Source organism: Carassius gibelio, chromosome B19 (genome assembly GCF_023724105.1).
Source record: "Carassius gibelio isolate Cgi1373 ecotype wild population from Czech Republic chromosome B19, carGib1.2-hapl.c, whole genome shotgun sequence".
Lineage (NCBI taxonomy): Eukaryota > Metazoa > Chordata > Actinopteri > Cypriniformes > Cyprinidae > Carassius > Carassius gibelio.
Genome location: NC_068414.1, coordinates 1,317,292 through 1,337,828, shown reverse-complemented (window position 1 = coordinate 1,337,828; position 20,537 = coordinate 1,317,292). Strand labels below are relative to the sequence as shown.

Genomic DNA, 20,537 nt, shown 5'->3' with positions numbered 1-20,537 from the left:
TATTCAGACGATGACCAGTGGCAAGCCCTCTCGCAGCATGCTGCCGGACGGTCAAACTGATTCTGCTCTTGACATTTTGATGTAGCTCTGCTGTGAGCAGAGCACCCAAAAATACAGGTCACTCGCAAAAGTTCCCCTCCACGGAAATCTTTAGTAAAAGGCGAAAGATTTATGCGACAATGAAGAGAAACTCGAGCTGTGTCTCCAAACCCTCGGGCCTGTGCCCTGCCTCTGTTAAACTACTACGCTCGCCAAGGGTCATCAAGGGTGACAATGCCTGCCCACATGTGTTTCGTCAGCACCCCCCCCCCTACTCCAAAAGGGAGGAGTAAAACTCAAAAAAGTCCCCTCTGTCCACCAATAACCAAAAGCCCAATCAAGGCAATCTCTTTCTCATGCCTCTATCTGAAAAGTTGGATAAAATCTTATATGAAAAAAAAAGTCTTTTAAAGAAATCCCTTATTCCGAGGTCACCGTAGCCACCAGATCCAGTCTGTATCCGCTTCAGTCACCCGGATCCAGTCCGTATCCAGAGAAGATGGTGGATCAACACCTAGAAAGGACCTCTATGGCCCAGAAACACAGCGGAGACCGTGACAACTAGATGAGCCGCAGATACAAATCCCCTGTAAAGACCACCTGGACAAGACCACAGGAAACAGATGATTCTTCTGCACAGTCTGACATTCCTGCAGCCTGGAGCTGATCTACTGGTTTCGTCTGACAAGGGGAGAACTGTCTCCCCGACTGAGCCTGGTTTCTCACCGGGTTTTTTCTCCATCCTTTCACCGATCGAGTTTTGGTTTCTTCCCTCTGTCGCTTCTGGCAGGCGGAGCTGGGGACACTTCATGTACAGCGATATCGTTGACTTGATTGCAAATTATTGCACAGATACTATTTAAACTGAACTTAGCTGAATGATGTCATCAAAGAGTTCAATAACGAAATGCCTTTAACTGTCATTTTGCTTTTTGACGCACTGTGTTCCTAATTAATGTTGTTCAGTTGCATTGACGCAATACTTTTTGTTTAAAGCGCAATTTAAAAAAAAAAAAAAAAAAAAAAAGAGTCCAAACAATGACCCCTGCTACGGGTAGTGTTCCAAGTGTTATGCGACTTCAGCTAATGATGGGTCCATCAGAAATTTTACGGTGCTAGGGCTGGGTCTGCGTCAGAAGAAGCCATGCATTGTTTAGTTATGTCATTGCAGTGCCGTCAGTTGGGGGAGAAACGGCAGCATGCACGGCTCCTCGTTAGTATAGTGGACAGTATCTCCGCCTGTCACGCGGAAGACCGGGGTTCGATTCCCCGACGGGGAGAGCTGGTTCTTTTCGTCTTCCGAATGATCCATCCAAAATGTTTGGTTGGAGTCGCAGGTCACAGAAGGAGTTCTGCTTCGACGTCAGCCCGAGCCAAAGGACATGCGTTGGCCGGGAATCGAACCCGGGTCAACTGCTTGGAAGGCAGCTATGCTCACCACTATACCACCAACACAGGCGGAAGTCAGTAGCTTTATTGACGCACTGTGTTCCTAATAAATGTTGTTCAGTTGCATTGACACAATACTTTTTGTTTAAAGCGCAATTAAAAAAAAAAAAAAAAAAAAAAAGACTCCAAACAATGACCCCTGCTACGGGTAGTGTTGCAAGTGTTATGCGACTTCAGCTAATGATGGGTCCATCCGAAATTATTCCATCCAAAAGTTTTGGGTGGAGGCACAGGTCACAGAGGGAGTTCTGCTTCGACGTCAGCCCGAGCCAAAGGACATGCGTTGGCCGGGAATCGAATCCGGGTCAACTGCTTGGAAGGCAGCTATGCTCACCACTATACCACCAACGCAGTCAGCAGTCAGCAACTTGCGCCGTCACTAAGAAGGCTCGAAGTGCACGAGTCGCCGATAGGGCTAGAGGAGCAGATGAGATCTTTGTTTGGACCCGTCACTAAAGAGAGCCTTCAAGAATTTGCATCCCGTCACGTACAAGAAAGCGCTGCCTTCCCATCCGGCTAAATAAACACGAAGTGGTCAAACGCAGAGAGTGCCTATAATAACCAAAAGCCCAATCAAGGCAATCTCTTTCTCATGCCTCTATCTGAAAAGTTGGATAAAATCTTATATGAAAAAAAAAGTCTTTTAAAGAAATCCCTTATTCCGAGGTCACCGTAGCCACCAGATCCAGTCTGTATCCGCTTCAGTCACCCGGATCCAGTCCGTATCCAGAGAAGATGGTGGATCAACACCTAGAAAGGACCTCTATGGCCCAGAAACACAGCGGAGACCGTGACAACTAGATGAGCCGCAGATACAAATCCCCTGTAAAGACCACCTGGACAAGACCACAGGAAACAGATGATTCTTCTGCACAGTCTGACATTCCTGCAGCCTGGAGCTGATCTACCTGTTTCGTCTGACAATGGGAGAACTGTCTCCCCGACTGAGCCTGGTTTCTCACCGGGTTTTTTCTCCATCCTTTCACCGATCGAGTTTTGGTTTCTTGCCTCTGTCGCTTCTGGCAGGCGGAGCTGGGGACACTTCATGTACAGCGATATCGTTGACTTGATTGCAAATTATTGCACAGATACTATTTAAACTGAACTTAGCTGAATGATGTCATCAAAGAGTTCAATAACGAAATGCCTTTAACTGTCATTTTGCTTTTTGACGCACTGTGTTCCTAATAAATGTTGTTCAGTTGCATTGACACAATACTTTTTGTTTAAAGCGCAATAAAAAAAAAAAAAGAGTCCAAACAATGACCCCTGCTACGGGTAGTGTTGCAAGTGTTATGCGACTTCAGCTAATGATGGGTCCATCCGAAATTATTCCATCCAAAAGTTTTGGGTGGAGGCACAGGTCACAGAGGGAGTTCTGCTTCGACGTCAGCCCGAGCCAAAGGACATGCGTTGGCCGGGTATCGAATCCGGGTCAACTGCTTGGAAGGCAGCTATGCTCACCACTATACCACCAACGCAGTCATCAGTCAGCAACTTGCGCCGTCACTAAGAAGGCTCGAAGTGCACGAGTCGCCGATAGGGCTAGAGGAGCAGATGAGATCTTTGTTTGGACCCTTCACTAAAGAGAGCCTTCAAGAATTTGCATCCCGTCACGTACAAAAAAGCGCTGCCTTCCCATCCGGCTAAATAAACACGAAGTGGTCAAACGCAGAGAGTGCCTATTCAGACGATGACCAGTGGCAAGCCCTCTCGCAGCATGCTGCCGGACGGTCAAACTGATTCTGCTCTTGACATTTCGATGTAGCTCTGCTGTGAGCAGAGCACCCAAAAATACAGGTCACTCGCAAAAGTTCCCCTCCACGGAAATCTTTAGTAAAAGGCGAAAGATTTATGCGACAATGAAGAGAAACTCGAGCTGTGTCTCCAAACCCTCGGGCCTGTGCCCTGCCTCTGTTAAACTACTACGCTCGCCAAGGGTCATCAAGGGTGACAATGCCTGCCCACATGTGTTTCGTCAGCACCCCCCCCCCTACTCCAAAAGGGAGGAGTAAAACTCAAAAAAGTCCCCTCTGTCCACCAATAACCAAAAGCCCAATCAAGGCAATCTCTTTCTCATGCCTCTATCTGAAAAGTTGGATAAAATCTTATATGAAAAAAAAAGTCTTTTAAAGAAATCCCTTATTCCGAGGTCACCGTAGCCACCAGATCCAGTCTGTATCCGCTTCAGTCACCCGGATCCAGTCCGTATCCAGAGAAGATGGTGGATCAACACCTAGAAAGGACCTCTATGGCCCAGAAACACAGCGGAGACCGTGACAACTAGATGAGCCGCAGATACAAATCCCCTGTAAAGACCACCTGGACAAGACCACAGGAAACAGATGATTCTTCTGCACAGTCTGACATTCCTGCAGCCTGGAGCTGATCTACTGGTTTCGTCTGACAAGGGGAGAACTGTCTCCCCGACTGAGCCTGGTTTCTCACCGGGTTTTTTCTCCATCCTTTCACCGATCGAGTTTTGGTTTCTTCCCTCTGTCGCTTCTGGCAGGCGGAGCTGGGGACACTTCATGTACAGCGATATCGTTGACTTGATTGCAAATTATTGCACAGATACTATTTAAACTGAACTTAGCTGAATGATGTCATCAAAGAGTTCAATAACGAAATGCCTTTAACTGTCATTTTGCTTTTTGACGCACTGTGTTCCTAATTAATGTTGTTCAGTTGCATTGACGCAATACTTTTTGTTTAAAGCGCAATTTAAAAAAAAAAAAAAAAAAAAAAAAAAAGAGTCCAAACAATGACCCCTGCTACGGGTAGTGTTCCAAGTGTTATGCGACTTCAGCTAATGATGGGTCCATCAGAAATTTTACGGTGCTAGGGCTGGGTCTGCGTCAGAAGAAGCCATGCATTGTTTAGTTATGTCATTGCAGTGCCGTCAGTTGGGGGAGAAAGGGCAGCATGCACGGCTCCTCGTTAGTATAGTGGACAGTATCTCCGCCTGTCACGCGGAAGACCGGGGTTCGATTCCCCGACGGGGAGAGCTGGTTCTTTTCGTCTTCCGAATGATCCATCCAAAATGTTTGGTTGGAGTCGCAGGTCACAGAAGGAGTTCTGCTTCGACGTCAGCCCGAGCCAAAGGACATGCGTTGGCCGGGAATCGAACCCGGATCAACTGCTTGGAAGGCAGCTATGCTCACCACTATACCACCAACACAGGCGGAAGTCAGTAGCTTTATTGACGCACTCTGTTCCTAATAAATGTTGTTCAGTTGCATTGACACAATACTTTTTGTTTAAAGCGCAATAAAAAAAAAAAAAAAAAAAAAAAAAAGAGTCCAAACAATGACCCCTGCTACGGGTAGTGTTGCAAGTGTTATGCGACTTCAGCTAATGATGGGTCCATCCGAAATTATTCCATCCAAAAGTTTTGGGTGGAGGCACAGGTCACAGAGGGAGTTCTGCTTCGACGTCAGCCCGAGCCAAAGGACATGCGTTGGCCGGGAATCGAATCCGGGTCAACTGCTTGGAAGGCAGCTATGCTCACCACTATACCACCAACGCAGTCAGCAGTCAGCAACTTGCGCCGTCACTAAGAAGGCTCGAAGTGCACGAGTCGCCGATAGGGCTAGAGGAGCAGATGAGATCTTTGTTTGGACCCGTCACTAAAGAGAGCCTTCAAGAATTTGCATCCCGTCACGTACAAGAAAGCGCTGCCTTCCCATCCGGCTAAATAAACACGAAGTGGTCAAACGCAGAGAGTGCCTATAATAACCAAAAGCCCAATCAAGGCAATCTCTTTCTCATGCCTCTATCTGAAAAGTTGGATAAAATCTTATATGAAAAAAAAAGTCTTTTAAAGAAATCCCTTATTCCGAGGTCACCGTAGCCACCAGATCCAGTCTGTATCCGCTTCAGTCACCCGGATCCAGTCCGTATCCAGAGAAGATGGTGGATCAACACCTAGAAAGGACCTCTATGGCCCAGAAACACAGCGGAGACCGTGACAACTAGATGAGCCGCAGATACAAATCCCCTGTAAAGACCACCTGGACAAGACCACAGGAAACAGATGATTCTTCTGCACAGTCTGACATTCCTGCAGCCTGGAGCTGATCTACCTGTTTCGTCTGACAATGGGAGAACTGTCTCCCCGACTGAGCCTGGTTTCTCACCGGGTTTTTTCTCCATCCTTTCACCGATCGAGTTTTGGTTTCTTGCCTCTGTCGCTTCTGGCAGGCGGAGCTGGGGACACTTCATGTACAGCGATATCGTTGACTTGATTGCAAATTATTGCACAGATACTATTTAAACTGAACTTAGCTGAATGATGTCATCAAAGAGTTCAATAACGAAATGCCTTTAACTGTCATTTTGCTTTTTGACGCACTGTGTTCCTAATAAATGTTGTTCAGTTGCATTGACACAATACTTTTTGTTTAAAGCGCAATTAAAAAAAAAAAAAGAGTCCAAACAATGACCCCTGCTACGGGTAGTGTTGCAAGTGTTATGCGACTTCAGCTAATGATGGGTCCATCCGAAATTATTACATCCAAAAGTTTTGGGTGGAGGCACAGGTCACAGAGGGAGTTCTGCTTCGACGTCAGCCCGAGCCAAAGGACATGCGTTGGCCGGGAATCGAATCCGGGTCAACTGCTTGGAAGGCAGCTATGCTCACCACTACACCACCAACGCAGTCAGCAGTCAGCAACTTGCGCCGTCACTAAGAAGGCTCGAAGTGCACGAGTCGCCGATAGGGCTAGAGGAGCAGATGAGATCTTTGTTTGGACCCGTCACTAAAGAGAGCCTTCAAGAATTTGCATCCCGTCACGTACAAGAAAGCGCTGCCTTCCCATCCGGCTAAATAAACACGAAGTGGTCAAACGCAGAGAGTGCCTATTCAGACGATGACCTGTGGCAAGCCCTTTCGCAGCATGCTGCCGGACGGTCAAACTGATTCTGCTCTTGACATTTCGATGTAGCTCTGCTGTGAGCAGAGCACCCAAAAATTGACCCAGTTGACCCGGATTCGATTCCCGGCCAACGCATGTCCTTTGGCTCGGGCTGACGTCGAAGCAGAACTCCCTCTGTGACCTGTGCCTCCACCCAAAACTTTTGGATGGAATAATTTCGGATGGACCCATCATTAGCTGAAGTCGCATAACACTTGCAACACTACCCGTAGCAGGGGTCATTGTTTGGACTCTTTTTTTTTTTTTTTTTAATTGCGCTTTAAACAAAAAGTATTGTGTCAATGCAACTGAACAACATTTATTAGGAACACAGTGCGTCAATAAAGCTACTGACTTCCGCCTGCGTTGGTGTTATAGTGGTGAGCATAGCTGCCTTCCAAGCAGTTGACCCGGGTTCGATTCCCGGCCAACGCATGTCCTTTGGCTCGGGCTGACGTCGAAGCAGAACTCCTTCTGTGACCTGCGACTCCAACCAAACATTTTGGATGGATCATTCTGAAGACGAAAAGAACCAGCTCTCCCCGTCGGGGAATCGAACCCCGGTCTTCGGCGTGACAGGCGGAGATACTATCCACTATACTAACGAGGAGCCGTGCATGCTGCCGTTTCTCCCCCAACTGACGGCACTGCACTGACATAACTAAACAATGCATGGCTTCTTCTGACGCAGACCCAGCCCTAGCACCGTAAAATTTCTGATGGACCCATCATTAGCTGAAGTCGCATAACACTTGGAACACTACCCGTAGCAGGGGTCATTGTTTGGACTCTTTTTTTTTTTTTTTTTTTTTTTAAATTGCGCTTTAAACAAAAAGTATTGCGTCAATGCAACTGAACAACATTAATTAGGAACACAGTGCGTCAAAAAGCAAAATGACAGTTAAAGGCATTTCGTTATTGAACTCTTTGATGACATCATTCAGCTAAGTTCAGTTTAAATAGTATCTGTGCAATAATTTGCAATCAAGTCAACGATATCGCTGTACATGAAGTGTCCCCAGCTCCGCCTGCCAGAAGCGACAGAGGCAAGAAACCAAAACTCGATCGGTGAAAGGATGGAGAAAAAACCCGGTGAGAAACCAGGCTCAGTCGGGGAGACAGTTCTCCCATTGTCAGACGAAACAGGTAGATCAGCTCCAGGCTGCAGGAATGTCAGACTGTGCAGAAGAATCATCTGTTTCCTGTGGTCTTGTCCAGGTGGTCTTTACAGGGGATTTGTATCTGCGGCTCATCTAGTTGTCACGGTCTCCGCTGTGTTTCTGGGCCATAGAGGTCCTTTCTAGGTGTTGATCCACCATCTTCTCTGGATACGGACTGGATCCGGGTGACTGAAGCGGATACAGACTGGATCTGGTGGCTACGGTGACCTCGGAATAAGGGATTTCTTTAAAAGACTTTTTTTTTCAAATAAGATTTTATCCAACTTTTCAGATAGAGGCTTGAGAAAGAGATTGCCTTGATTGGGCTTTTGGTTATTGGTGGACCGAGGGGACTTTTTTGAGTTTTACTCCTCCCTTTTGGAGTAGGGGGGGGGGGGTGCTGACGAAACACATGTGGGCAGGCATTGTCACCCTTGATGACCCTTGGCGAGCGTAGTAGTTTAACAGAGGCAGCGCACAGGCCCGAGGGTTTGGAGACACAGCTCGAGTTTCTCTTCATTGTCGCATAAATCTTTCGCCTTTTACTAAAGATTTCCGTGGAGGGGAACTTTTGCGAGTGACCTGTATTTTTGGGTGCTCTGCTCACAGCAGAGCTACATCGAAATGTCAAGAGCAGAATCAGTTTGACCGTCCGGCAGCATGCTGCGAAAGGGCTTGCCACAGGTCATCGTCTGAATAGGCACTCTCTGCGTTTGACCACTTCGTGTTTATTTAGCCGGATGGGAAGGCAGCGCTTTCTTGTACGTGACGGGATGCAAATTCTTGAAGGCTCTCTTTAGTGACGGGTCCAAACAAAGATCTCATCTGCTCCTCTAGCCCTATCGGCGACTCGTGCACTTCGAGCCTTCTTAGTGACGGCGCAAGTTGCTGACTGCTGACTGCGTTGGTGGTATAGTGGTGAGCATAGCTGCCTTCCAAGCAGTTGACCCGGATTCGATTCCCGGCCAACGCATGTCCTTTGGCTCGGGCTGACGTCGAAGCAGAACTCCCTCTGTGACCTGTGCCTCCACCCAAAACTTTTGGATGGAATAATTTCGGATGGACCCATCATTAGCTGAAGTCGCATAACACTTGCAACACTACCCGTAGCAGGGGTCATTGTTTGGACTCTTTTTTTTTTTTTTTTAATTGCGCTTTAAACAAAAAGTATTGTGTCAATGCAACTGAACAACATTTATTAGGAACACAGTGCGTCAATAAAGCTACTGACTTCCGCCTGCGTTGGTGTTATAGTGGTGAGCATAGCTGCCTTCCAAGCAGTTGACCCGGGTTCGATTCCCGGCCAACGCATGTCCTTTGGCTCGGGCTGACGTCGAAGCAGAACTCCTTCTGTGACCTGCGACTCCAACCAAACATTTTGGATGGATCATTCTGAAGACGAAAAGAACCAGCTCTCCCCGTCGGGGAATCGAACCCCGGTCTTCGGCGTGACAGGCGGAGATACTGTCCACTATACTAACGAGGAGCCATGCATGCTGCCGTTTCTCCCCCAACTGACGGCACTGCACTGACATAACTAAACAATGCATGGCTTCTTCTGACGCAGACCCAGCCCTAGCACCGTAAAATTTCTGATGGACCCATCATTAGCTGAAGTCGCATAACACTTGGAACACTACCCGTAGCAGGGGTCATTGTTTGGACTCTTTTTTTTTTTTTTTTTTTTTTTAAATTGCGCTTTAAACAAAAAGTATTGCGTCAATGCAACTGAACAACATTAATTAGGAACACAGTGCGTCAAAAAGCAAAATGACAGTTAAAGGCATTTCGTTATTGAACTCTTTGATGACATCATTCAGCTAAGTTCAGTTTAAATAGTATCTGTGCAATAATTTGCAATCAAGTCAACGATATCGCTGTACATGAAGTGTCCCCAGCTCCGCCTGCCAGAAGCGACAGAGGCAAGAAACCAAAACTCGATCGGTGAAAGGATGGAGAAAAAACCCGGTGAGAAACCAGGCTCAGTCGGGGAGACAGTTCTCCCATTGTCAGACGAAACAGGTAGATCAGCTCCAGGCTGCAGGAATGTCAGACTGTGCAGAAGAATCATCTGTTTCCTGTGGTCTTGTCCAGGTGGTCTTTACAGGGGATTTGTATCTGCGGCTCATCTAGTTGTCACGGTCTCCGCTGTGTTTCTGGGCCATAGAGGTCCTTTCTAGGTGTTGATCCACCATCTTCTCTGGATACGGACTGGATCCGGGTGACTGAAGCGGATACAGACTGGATCTGGTGGCTACGGTGACCTCGGAATAAGGGATTTCGTTAAAAGACTTTTTTTTTCATATAAGATTTTATCCAACTTTTCAGATAGAGGCTTGAGAAAGAGATTGCCTTGATTGGGCTTTTGGTTATTGGTGGACCGAGGGGACTTTTTTGAGTTTTACTCCTCCCTTTTGGAGTAGGGGGGGGGGGGTGCTGACGAAACACATGTGGGCAGGCATTGTCACCCTTGATGACCCTTGGCGAGCGTAGTAGTTTAACAGAGGCAGCGCACAGGCCCGAGGGTTTGGAGACACAGCTCGAGTTTCTCTTCATTGTCGCATAAATCTTTCGCCTTTTACTAAAGATTTCCGTGGAGGGGAACTTTTGCGAGTGACCTGTATTTTTGGGTGCTCTGCTCACAGCAGAGCTACATCGAAATGTCAAGAGCAGAATCAGTTTGACCGTCCGGCAGCATGCTGCGAAAGGGCTTGCCACAGGTCATCGTCTGAATAGGCACTCTCTGCGTTTGACCACTTCGTGTTTATTTAGCCGGATGGGAAGGCAGCGCTTTTTTGTACGTGACGGGATGCAAATTCTTGAAGGCTCTCTTTAGTGACGGGTCCAAACAAAGATCTCATCTGCTCCTCTAGCCCTATCGGCGACTCGTGCACTTCGAGCCTTCTTAGTGACGGCGCAAGTTGCTGACTGCTGACTGCGTTGGTGGTATAGTGGTGAGCATAGCTGCCTTCCAAGCAGTTGACCCGGATTCGATTCCCGGCCAACGCATGTCCTTTGGCTCGGGCTGACGTCGAAGCAGAACTCCCTCTGTGACCTGTGCCTCCACCCAAAACTTTTGGATGGAATAATTTCGGATGGACCCATCATTAGCTGAAGTCGCATAACACTTGCAACACTACCCGTAGCAGGGGTCATTGTTTGGACTCTTTTTTTTTTTTTTTTTTAATTGCGCTTTAAACAAAAAGTATTGTGTCAATGCAACTGAACAACATTTATTAGGAACACAGTGCGTCAATAAAGCTACTGACTTCCGCCTGCGTTGGTGTTATAGTGGTGAGCATAGCTGCCTTCCAAGCAGTTGACCCGGGTTCGATTCCCGGCCAACGCATGTCCTTTGGCTCGGGCTGACGTCGAAGCAGAACTCCTTCTGTGACCTGCGACTCCAACCAAACATTTTGGATGGATCATTCTGAAGACGAAAAGAACCAGCTCTCCCCGTCGGGGAATCGAACCCCGGTCTTCGGCGTGACAGGCGGAGATACTGTCCACTATACTAACGAGGAGCCGTGCATGCTGCCGTTTCTCCCCCAACTGACGGCACTGCACTGACATAACTAAACAATGCATGGCTTCTTCTGACGCAGACCCAGCCCTAGCACCGTAAAATTTCTGATGGACCCATCATTAGCTGAAGTCGCATAACACTTGGAACACTACCCGTAGCAGGGGTCATTGTTTGGACTCTTTTTTTTTTTTTTTTTTTTTTTAAATTGCGCTTTAAACAAAAAGTATTGCGTCAATGCAACTGAACAACATTAATTAGGAACACAGTGCGTCAAAAAGCAAAATGACAGTTAAAGGCATTTCGTTATTGAACTCTTTGATGACATCATTCAGCTAAGTTCAGTTTAAATAGTATCTGTGCAATAATTTGCAATCAAGTCAACGATATCGCTGTACATGAAGTGTCCCCAGCTCCGCCTGCCAGAAGCGACAGAGGCAAGAAACCAAAACTCGATCGGTGAAAGGATGGAGAAAAAACCCGGTGAGAAACCAGGCTCAGTCGGGGAGACAGTTCTCCCATTGTCAGACGAAACAGGTAGATCAGCTCCAGGCTGCAGGAATGTCAGACTGTGCAGAAGAATCATCTGTTTCCTGTGGTCTTGTCCAGGTGGTCTTTACAGGGGATTTGTATCTGCGGCTCATCTAGTTGTCACGGTCTCCGCTGTGTTTCTGGGCCATAGAGGTCCTTTCTAGGTGTTGATCCACCATCTTCTCTGGATACGGACTGGATCCGGGTGACTGAAGCGGATACAGACTGGATCTGGTGGCTACGGTGACCTCGGAATAAGGGATTTCTTTAAAAGACTTTTTTTTTCAAATAAGATTTTATCCAACTTTTCAGATAGAGGCTTGAGAAAGAGATTGCCTTGATTGGGCTTTTGGTTATTGGTGGACCGAGGGGACTTTTTTGAGTTTTACTCCTCCCTTTTGGAGTAGGGGGGGGGGGTGCTGACGAAACACATGTGGGCAGGCATTGTCACCCTTGATGACCCTTGGCGAGCGTAGTAGTTTAACAGAGGCAGCGCACAGGCCCGAGGGTTTGGAGACACAGCTCGAGTTTCTCTTCATTGTCGCATAAATCTTTCGCCTTTTACTAAAGATTTCCGTGGAGGGGAACTTTTGCGAGTGACCAGTATTTTTGGGTGCTCTGCTCACAGCAGAGCTACATCGAAATGTCAAGAGCAGAATCAGTTTGACCGTCCGGCAGCATGCTGCGAAAGGGCTTGCCACAGGTCATCGTCTGAATAGGCACTCTCTGCGTTTGACCACTTCGTGTTTATTTAGCCGGATGGGAAGGCAGCGCTTTCTTGTACGTGACGGGATGCAAATTCTTGAAGGCTCTCTTTAGTGACGGGTCCAAACAAAGATCTCATCTGCTCCTCTAGCCCTATCGGCGACTCGTGCACTTCGAGCCTTCTTAGTGACGGCGCAAGTTGCTGACTGCTGACTGCGTTGGTGGTATAGTGGTGAGCATAGCTGCCTTCCAAGCAGTTGACCCGGATTCGATTCCCGGCCAACGCATGTCCTTTGGCTCGGGCTGACGTCGAAGCAGAACTCCCTCTGTGACCTGTGCCTCCACCCAAAACTTTTGGATGGAATAATTTCGGATGGACCCATCATTAGCTGAAGTCGCATAACACTTGCAACACTACCCGTAGCAGGGGTCATTGTTTGGACTCTTTTTTTTTTTTTTTTAATTGCGCTTTAAACAAAAAGTATTGTGTCAATGCAACTGAACAACATTTATTAGGAACACAGTGCGTCAATAAAGCTACTGACTTCCGCCTGCGTTGGTGTTATAGTGGTGAGCATAGCTGCCTTCCAAGCAGTTGACCCGGGTTCGATTCCCGGCCAACGCATGTCCTTTGGCTCGGGCTGACGTCGAAGCAGAACTCCTTCTGTGACCTGCGACTCCAACCAAACATTTTGGATGGATCATTCTGAAGACGAAAAGAACCAGCTCTCCCCGTCGGGGAATCGAACCCCGGTCTTCGGCGTGACAGGCGGAGATACTGTCCACTATACTAACGAGGAGCCATGCATGCTGCCGTTTCTCCCCCAACTGACGGCACTGCACTGACATAACTAAACAATGCATGGCTTCTTCTGACGCAGACCCAGCCCTAGCACCGTAAAATTTCTGATGGACCCATCATTAGCTGAAGTCGCATAACACTTGGAACACTACCCGTAGCAGGGGTCATTGTTTGGACTCTTTTTTTTTTTTTTTTTTTTTTAAATTGCGCTTTAAACAAAAAGTATTGCGTCAATGCAACTGAACAACATTAATTAGGAACACAGTGCGTCAAAAAGCAAAATGACAGTTAAAGGCATTTCGTTATTGAACTCTTTGATGACATCATTCAGCTAAGTTCAGTTTAAATAGTATCTGTGCAATAATTTGCAATCAAGTCAACGATATCGCTGTACATGAAGTGTCCCCAGCTCCGCCTGCCAGAAGCGACAGAGGCAAGAAACCAAAACTCGATCGGTGAAAGGATGGAGAAAAAACCCGGTGAGAAACCAGGCTCAGTCGGGGAGACAGTTCTCCCATTGTCAGACGAAACAGGTAGATCAGCTCCAGGCTGCAGGAATGTCAGACTGTGCAGAAGAATCATCTGTTTCCTGTGGTCTTGTCCAGGTGGTCTTTACAGGGGATTTGTATCTGCGGCTCATCTAGTTGTCACGGTCTCCGCTGTGTTTCTGGGCCATAGAGGTCCTTTCTAGGTGTTGATCCACCATCTTCTCTGGATACGGACTGGATCCGGGTGACTGAAGCGGATACAGACTGGATCTGGTGGCTACGGTGACCTCGGAATAAGGGATTTCGTTAAAAGACTTTTTTTTTCATATAAGATTTTATCCAACTTTTCAGATAGAGGCTTGAGAAAGAGATTGCCTTGATTGGGCTTTTGGTTATTGGTGGACCGAGGGGACTTTTTTGAGTTTTACTCCTCCCTTTTGGAGTAGGGGGGGGGGGTGCTGACGAAACACATGTGGGCAGGCATTGTCACCCTTGATGACCCTTGGCGAGCGTAGTAGTTTAACAGAGGCAGCGCACAGGCCCGAGGGTTTGGAGACACAGCTCGAGTTTCTCTTCATTGTCGCATAAATCTTTCGCCTTTTACTAAAGATTTCCGTGGAGGGGAACTTTTGCGAGTGACCTGTATTTTTGGGTGCTCTGCTCACAGCAGAGCTACATCGAAATGTCAAGAGCAGAATCAGTTTGACCGTCCGGCAGCATGCTGCGAAAGGGCTTGCCACAGGTCATCGTCTGAATAGGCACTCTCTGCGTTTGACCACTTCGTGTTTATTTAGCCGGATGGGAAGGCAGCGCTTTTTTGTACGTGACGGGATGCAAATTCTTGAAGGCTCTCTTTAGTGACGGGTCCAAACAAAGATCTCATCTGCTCCTCTAGCCCTATCGGCGACTCGTGCACTTCGAGCCTTCTTAGTGACGGCGCAAGTTGCTGACTGCTGACTGCGTTGGTGGTATAGTGGTGAGCATAGCTGCCTTCCAAGCAGTTGACCCGGATTCGATTCCCGGCCAACGCATGTCCTTTGGCTCGGGCTGACGTCGAAGCAGAACTCCCTCTGTGACCTGTGCCTCCACCCAAAACTTTTGGATGGAATAATTTCGGATGGACCCATCATTAGCTGAAGTCGCATAACACTTGCAACACTACCCGTAGCAGGGGTCATTGTTTGGACTCTTTTTTTTTTTTTTTTTTAATTGCGCTTTAAACAAAAAGTATTGTGTCAATGCAACTGAACAACATTTATTAGGAACACAGTGCGTCAATAAAGCTACTGACTTCCGCCTGCGTTGGTGTTATAGTGGTGAGCATAGCTGCCTTCCAAGCAGTTGACCCGGGTTCGATTCCCGGCCAACGCATGTCCTTTGGCTCGGGCTGACGTCGAAGCAGAACTCCTTCTGTGACCTGCGACTCCAACCAAACATTTTGGATGGATCATTCTGAAGACGAAAAGAACCAGCTCTCCCCGTCGGGGAATCGAACCCCGGTCTTCGGCGTGACAGGCGGAGATACTGTCCACTATACTAACGAGGAGCCGTGCATGCTGCCGTTTCTCCCCCAACTGACGGCACTGCACTGACATAACTAAACAATGCATGGCTTCTTCTGACGCAGACCCAGCCCTAGCACCGTAAAATTTCTGATGGACCCATCATTAGCTGAAGTCGCATAACACTTGGAACACTACCCGTAGCAGGGGTCATTGTTTGGACTCTTTTTTTTTTTTTTTTTTTTTTTAAATTGCGCTTTAAACAAAAAGTATTGCGTCAATGCAACTGAACAACATTAATTAGGAACACAGTGCGTCAAAAAGCAAAATGACAGTTAAAGGCATTTCGTTATTGAACTCTTTGATGACATCATTCAGCTAAGTTCAGTTTAAATAGTATCTGTGCAATAATTTGCAATCAAGTCAACGATATCGCTGTACATGAAGTGTCCCCAGCTCCGCCTGCCAGAAGCGACAGAGGCAAGAAACCAAAACTCGATCGGTGAAAGGATGGAGAAAAAACCCGGTGAGAAACCAGGCTCAGTCGGGGAGACAGTTCTCCCATTGTCAGACGAAACAGGTAGATCAGCTCCAGGCTGCAGGAATGTCAGACTGTGCAGAAGAATCATCTGTTTCCTGTGGTCTTGTCCAGGTGGTCTTTACAGGGGATTTGTATCTGCGGCTCATCTAGTTGTCACGGTCTCCGCTGTGTTTCTGGGCCATAGAGGTCCTTTCTAGGTGTTGATCCACCATCTTCTCTGGATACGGACTGGATCCGGGTGACTGAAGCGGATACAGACTGGATCTGGTGGCTACGGTGACCTCGGAATAAGGGATTTCTTTAAAAGACTTTTTTTTTCATATAAGATTTTATCCAACTTTTCAGATAGAGGCTTGAGAAAGAGATTGCCTTGATTGGGCTTTTGGTTATTGGTGGACCGAGGGGACTTTTTTGAGTTTTACTCCTCCCTTTTGGAGTAGGGGGGGGGGGGTGCTGACGAAACACATGTGGGCAGGCATTGTCACCCTTGATGACCCTTGGCGAGCGTAGTAGTTTAACAGAGGCAGCGCACAGGCCCGAGGGTTTGGAGACACAGCTCGAGTTTCTCTTCATTGTCGCATAAATCTTTCGCCTTTTACTAAAGATTTCCGTGGAGGGGAACTTTTGCGAGTGACCAGTATTTTTGGGTGCTCTGCTCACAGCAGAGCTACATCGAAATGTCAAGAGCAGAATCAGTTTGACCGTCCGGCAGCATGCTGCGAAAGGGCTTGCCACAGGTCATCGTCTGAATAGGCACTCTCTGCGTTTGACCACTTCGTGTTTATTTAGCCGGATGGGAAGGCAGCGCTTTCTTGTACGTGACGGGATGCAAATTCTTGAAGGCTCTCTTTAGTGACGGGTCCAAACAAAGATCTCATCTGCTCCTCTAGCCCTATCAGCGACTCGTGCACTTCGAGCCTTCTTAGTGACGGCGCAAGTTGCTGACTGCTGACTGCGTTGGTGGTATAGTGGTGAGCATAGCTGCCTTCCAAGCAGTTGACCCGGATTCGATTCCCGGCCAACGCATGTCCTTTGGCTCGGGCTGACGTCGAAGCAGAACTCCCTCTGTGACCTGTGCCTCCACCCAAAACTTTTGGATGGAATAATTTCGGATGGACCCATCATTAGCTGAAGTCGCATAACACTTGCAACACTACCCGTAGCAGGGGTCATTGTTTGGACTCTTTTTTTTTTTTTTTTTAATTGCGCTTTAAACAAAAAGTATTGTGTCAATGCAACTGAACAACATTTATTAGGAACACAGTGCGTCAATAAAGCTACTGACTTCCGCCTGCGTTGGTGTTATAGTGGTGAGCATAGCTGCCTTCCAAGCAGTTGACCCGGGTTCGATTCCCGGCCAACGCATGTCCTTTGGCTCGGGCTGACGTCGAAGCAGAACTCCTTCTGTGACCTGCGACTCCAACCAAACATTTTGGATGGATCATTCTGAAGACGAAAAGAACCAGCTCTCCCCGTCGGGGAATCGAACCCCGGTCTTCGGCGTGACAGGCGGAGATACTGTCCACTATACTAACGAGGAGCCGTGCATGCTGCCGTTTCTCCCCCAACTGACGGCACTGCACTGACATAACTAAACAATGCATGGCTTCTTCTGACGCAGACCCAGCCCTAGCACCGTAAAATTTCTGATGGACCCATCATTAGCTGAAGTCGCATAACACTTGGAACACTACCCGTAGCAGGGGTCATTGTTTGGACTCTTTTTTTTTTTTTTTTTTTTTTTAAATTGCGCTTTAAACAAAAAGTATTGCGTCAATGCAACTGAACAACATTAATTAGGAACACAGTGCGTCAAAAAGCAAAATGACAGTTAAAGGCATTTCGTTATTGAACTCTTTGATGACATCATTCAGCTAAGTTCAGTTTAAATAGTATCTGTGCAATAATTTGCAATCAAGTCAACGATATCGCTGTACATGAAGTGTCCCCAGCTCCGCCTGCCAGAAGCGACAGAGGCAAGAAACCAAAACTCGATCGGTGAAAGGATGGAGAAAAAACCCGGTGAGAAACCAGGCTCAGTCGGGGAGACAGTTCTCCCATTGTCAGACGAAACAGGTAGATCAGCTCCAGGCTGCAGGAATGTCAGACTGTGCAGAAGAATCATCTGTTTCCTGTGGTCTTGTCCAGGTGGTCTTTACAGGGGATTTGTATCTGCGGCTCATCTAGTTGTCACGGTCTCCGCTGTGTTTCTGGGCCATAGAGGTCCTTTCTAGGTGTTGATCCACCATCTTCTCTGGATACGGACTGGATCCGGGTGACTGAAGCGGATACAGACTGGATCTGGTGGCTACGGTGACCTCGGAATAAGGGATTTCTTTAAAAGACTTTTTTTTTCATATAAGATTTTATCCAACTTTTCAGATAGAGGCTTGAGAAAGAGATTGCCTTGATTGGGCTTTTGGTTATTGGTGGACCGAGGGGACTTTTTTGAGTTTTACTCCTCCCTTTTGGAGTAGGGGGGGGGGTGCTGACGAAACACATGTGGGCAGGCATTGTCACCCTTGATGACCCTTGGCGAGCGTAGTAGTTTAACAGAGGCAGCGCACAGGCCCGAGGGTTTGGAGACACAGCTCGAGTTTCTCTTCATTGTCGCATAAATCTTTCGCCTTTTACTAAAGATTTCCGTGGAGGGGAACTTTTGCGAGTGACCTGTATTTTTGGGTGCTCTGCTCACAGCAGAGCTACATCGAAATGTCAAGAGCAGAATCAGTTTGACCGTCCGGCAGCATGCTGCGAAAGGGCTTGCCACAGGTCATCGTCTGAATAGGCACTCTCTGCGTTTGACCACTTCGTGTTTATTTAGCCGGATGGGAAGGCAGCGCTTTCTTGTACGTGACGGGATGCAAATTCTTGAAGGCTCTCTTTAGTGACGGGTCCAAACAAAGATCTCATCTGCTCCTCTAGCCCTATCGGTGACTCGTGCACTTCGAGCCTTCTTAGTGACGGCGCAAGTTGCTGACTGCTGACTGCGTTGGTGGTATAGTGGTGAGCATAGCTGCCTTCCAAGCAGTTGACCCGGATTCGATTCCCGGCCAACGCATGTCCTTTGGCTCGGGCTGACGTCGAAGCAGAACTCCCTCTGTGACCTGTGCCTCCACCCAAAACTTTTGGATGGAATAATTTCGGATGGACCCATCATTAGCTGAAGTCGCATAACACTTGCAACACTACCCGTAGCAGGGGTCATTGTTTGGACTCTTTTTTTTTTTTTTTTTTAATTGCGCTTTAAACAAAAAGTATTGTGTCAATGCAACTGAACAACATTTATTAGGAACACAGTGCGTCAATAAAGCTACTGACTTCCGCCTGCGTTGGTGTTATAGTGGTGAGCATAGCTGCCTTCCAAGCAGTTGACCCGGGTTCGATTCCCGGCCAACGCATGTCCTTTGGCTCGGGCTGACGTCGAAGCAGAACTCCTTCTGTGACCTGCGACTCCAACCAAACATTTTGGATGGATCATTCTGAAGACGAAAAGAACCAGCTCTCCCCGTCGGGGAATCGAACCCCGGTCTTCGGCGTGACAGGCGGAGATACTGTCCACTATACTAACGAGGAGCCGTGCATGCTGCCGTTTCTCCCCCAACTGACGGCACTGCACTGACATAACTAAACAATGCATGGCTTCTTCTGACGCAGACCCAGCCCTAGCACCGTAAAATTTCTGATGGACCCATCATTAGCTGAAGTCGCATAACACTTGGAACACTACCCGTAGCAGGGGTCATTGTTTGGACTCTTTTTTTTTTTTTTTTTTTTTTTAAATTGCGCTTTAAACAAAAAGTATTGCGTCAATGCAACTGAACAACATTAATTAGGAACACAGTGCGTCAAAAAGCAAAATGACAGTTAAAGGCATTTCGTTATTGAACTCTTTGATGACATCATTCAGCTAAGTTCAGTTTAAATAGTATCTGTGCAATAATTTGCAATCAAGTCAACGATATCGCTGTACATGAAGTGTCCCCAGCTCCGCCTGCCAGAAGCGACAGAGGCAAGAAACCAAAACTCGATCGGTGAAAGGATGGAGAAAAAACCCGGTGAGAAACCAGGCTCAGTCGGGGAGACAGTTCTCCCATTGTCAGACGAAACAGGTAGATCAGCTCCAGGCTGCAGGAATGTCAGACTGTGCAGAAGAATCATCTGTTTCCTGTGGTCTTGTCCAGGTGGTCTTTACAGGGGATTTGTATCTGCGGCTCATCTAGTTGTCACGGTCTCCGCTGTGTTTCTGGGCCATAGAGGTCCTTTCTAGGTGTTGATCCACCATCTTCTCTGGATACGGACTGGATCCGGGTGACTGAAGCGGATACAGACTGGATCTGGTGGCTACGGTGACCTCGGAATAAGGGATTTCTTTAAAAGACTTTTTTTTTCATATAAGATTTTATCCAACTTTTCAGATAGAGGCTTGAGAAAGAGATTGCCTTGATTGGGCTTTTGGTTATTGGTGGACCGAGGGGACTTTTTTGAGTTTTACTCCTCCCTTTTGGAGTAGGGGGAGGGGGGGTGCTGACGAAACACATGTGGGCAGGCATTGTCACCCTTGATGACCCTTGGCGAGCGTAGTAGTTTAACAGAGGCAGCGCACAGGCCCGAGGGTTTGGAGACACAGCTCGAGTTTCTCTTCATTGTCGCATAAATCTTTCGCCTTTTACTAAAGATTTCCGTGGAGGGGAACTTTTGCGAGTGACCTGTATTTTTGGGTGCTCTGCTCACAGCAGAGCTACATCGAAATGTCAAGAGCAGAATCAGTTTGACCGTCCGGCAGCATGCTGCGAAAGGGCTTGCCACAGGTCATCGTCTGAATAGGCACTCTCTGCGTTTGACCACTTCGTGTTTATTTAGCCGGATGGGAAGGCAGCG

General features: G+C 47.6%; 11 non-coding genes across 11 annotated transcripts; 9 read left to right on the top strand and 2 right to left on the bottom strand.

The window, feature by feature from the left end:
* Positions 1 to 83: 83 nt before the first annotated feature.
* LOC127980438 (U5 spliceosomal RNA) lies at positions 84 to 198 on the bottom strand. The gene has a single exon (XR_008159463.1). It is a non-coding gene; the product is annotated as a U5 spliceosomal RNA (small nuclear RNA).
* A 1,049-nt stretch (positions 199 to 1,247) lies between these two features.
* On the top strand, positions 1,248 to 1,319 carry trnad-guc (transfer RNA aspartic acid (anticodon GUC)). Its single transcript has one exon. It is a non-coding gene; the product is annotated as a tRNA-Asp (tRNA).
* Positions 1,320 to 3,254: 1,935 nt separating this feature from the next.
* Positions 3,255 to 3,369, bottom strand: LOC127980437 (U5 spliceosomal RNA). The gene has a single exon (XR_008159462.1). It is a non-coding gene; the product is annotated as a U5 spliceosomal RNA (small nuclear RNA).
* A 1,053-nt stretch (positions 3,370 to 4,422) lies between these two features.
* On the top strand, positions 4,423 to 4,494 carry trnad-guc (transfer RNA aspartic acid (anticodon GUC)). The gene has a single exon. It is a non-coding gene; the product is annotated as a tRNA-Asp (tRNA).
* A 3,571-nt stretch (positions 4,495 to 8,065) lies between these two features.
* Positions 8,066 to 8,180, top strand: LOC127980436 (U5 spliceosomal RNA). Its single transcript, XR_008159461.1, has one exon. It is a non-coding gene; the product is annotated as a U5 spliceosomal RNA (small nuclear RNA).
* A 1,921-nt stretch (positions 8,181 to 10,101) lies between these two features.
* On the top strand, positions 10,102 to 10,216 carry LOC127980435 (U5 spliceosomal RNA). The gene has a single exon (XR_008159460.1). It is a non-coding gene; the product is annotated as a U5 spliceosomal RNA (small nuclear RNA).
* A 1,922-nt stretch (positions 10,217 to 12,138) lies between these two features.
* Positions 12,139 to 12,253, top strand: LOC127980158 (U5 spliceosomal RNA). Its single transcript, XR_008159196.1, has one exon. It is a non-coding gene; the product is annotated as a U5 spliceosomal RNA (small nuclear RNA).
* Positions 12,254 to 14,172: 1,919 nt separating this feature from the next.
* LOC127980434 (U5 spliceosomal RNA) lies at positions 14,173 to 14,287 on the top strand. Its single transcript, XR_008159459.1, has one exon. It is a non-coding gene; the product is annotated as a U5 spliceosomal RNA (small nuclear RNA).
* A 1,923-nt stretch (positions 14,288 to 16,210) lies between these two features.
* LOC127980157 (U5 spliceosomal RNA) lies at positions 16,211 to 16,325 on the top strand. The gene has a single exon (XR_008159195.1). It is a non-coding gene; the product is annotated as a U5 spliceosomal RNA (small nuclear RNA).
* A 1,920-nt stretch (positions 16,326 to 18,245) lies between these two features.
* On the top strand, positions 18,246 to 18,360 carry LOC127980432 (U5 spliceosomal RNA). Its single transcript, XR_008159457.1, has one exon. It is a non-coding gene; the product is annotated as a U5 spliceosomal RNA (small nuclear RNA).
* A 1,924-nt stretch (positions 18,361 to 20,284) lies between these two features.
* LOC127980431 (U5 spliceosomal RNA) lies at positions 20,285 to 20,399 on the top strand. The gene has a single exon (XR_008159456.1). It is a non-coding gene; the product is annotated as a U5 spliceosomal RNA (small nuclear RNA).
* Positions 20,400 to 20,537: the final 138 nt, after the last annotated feature.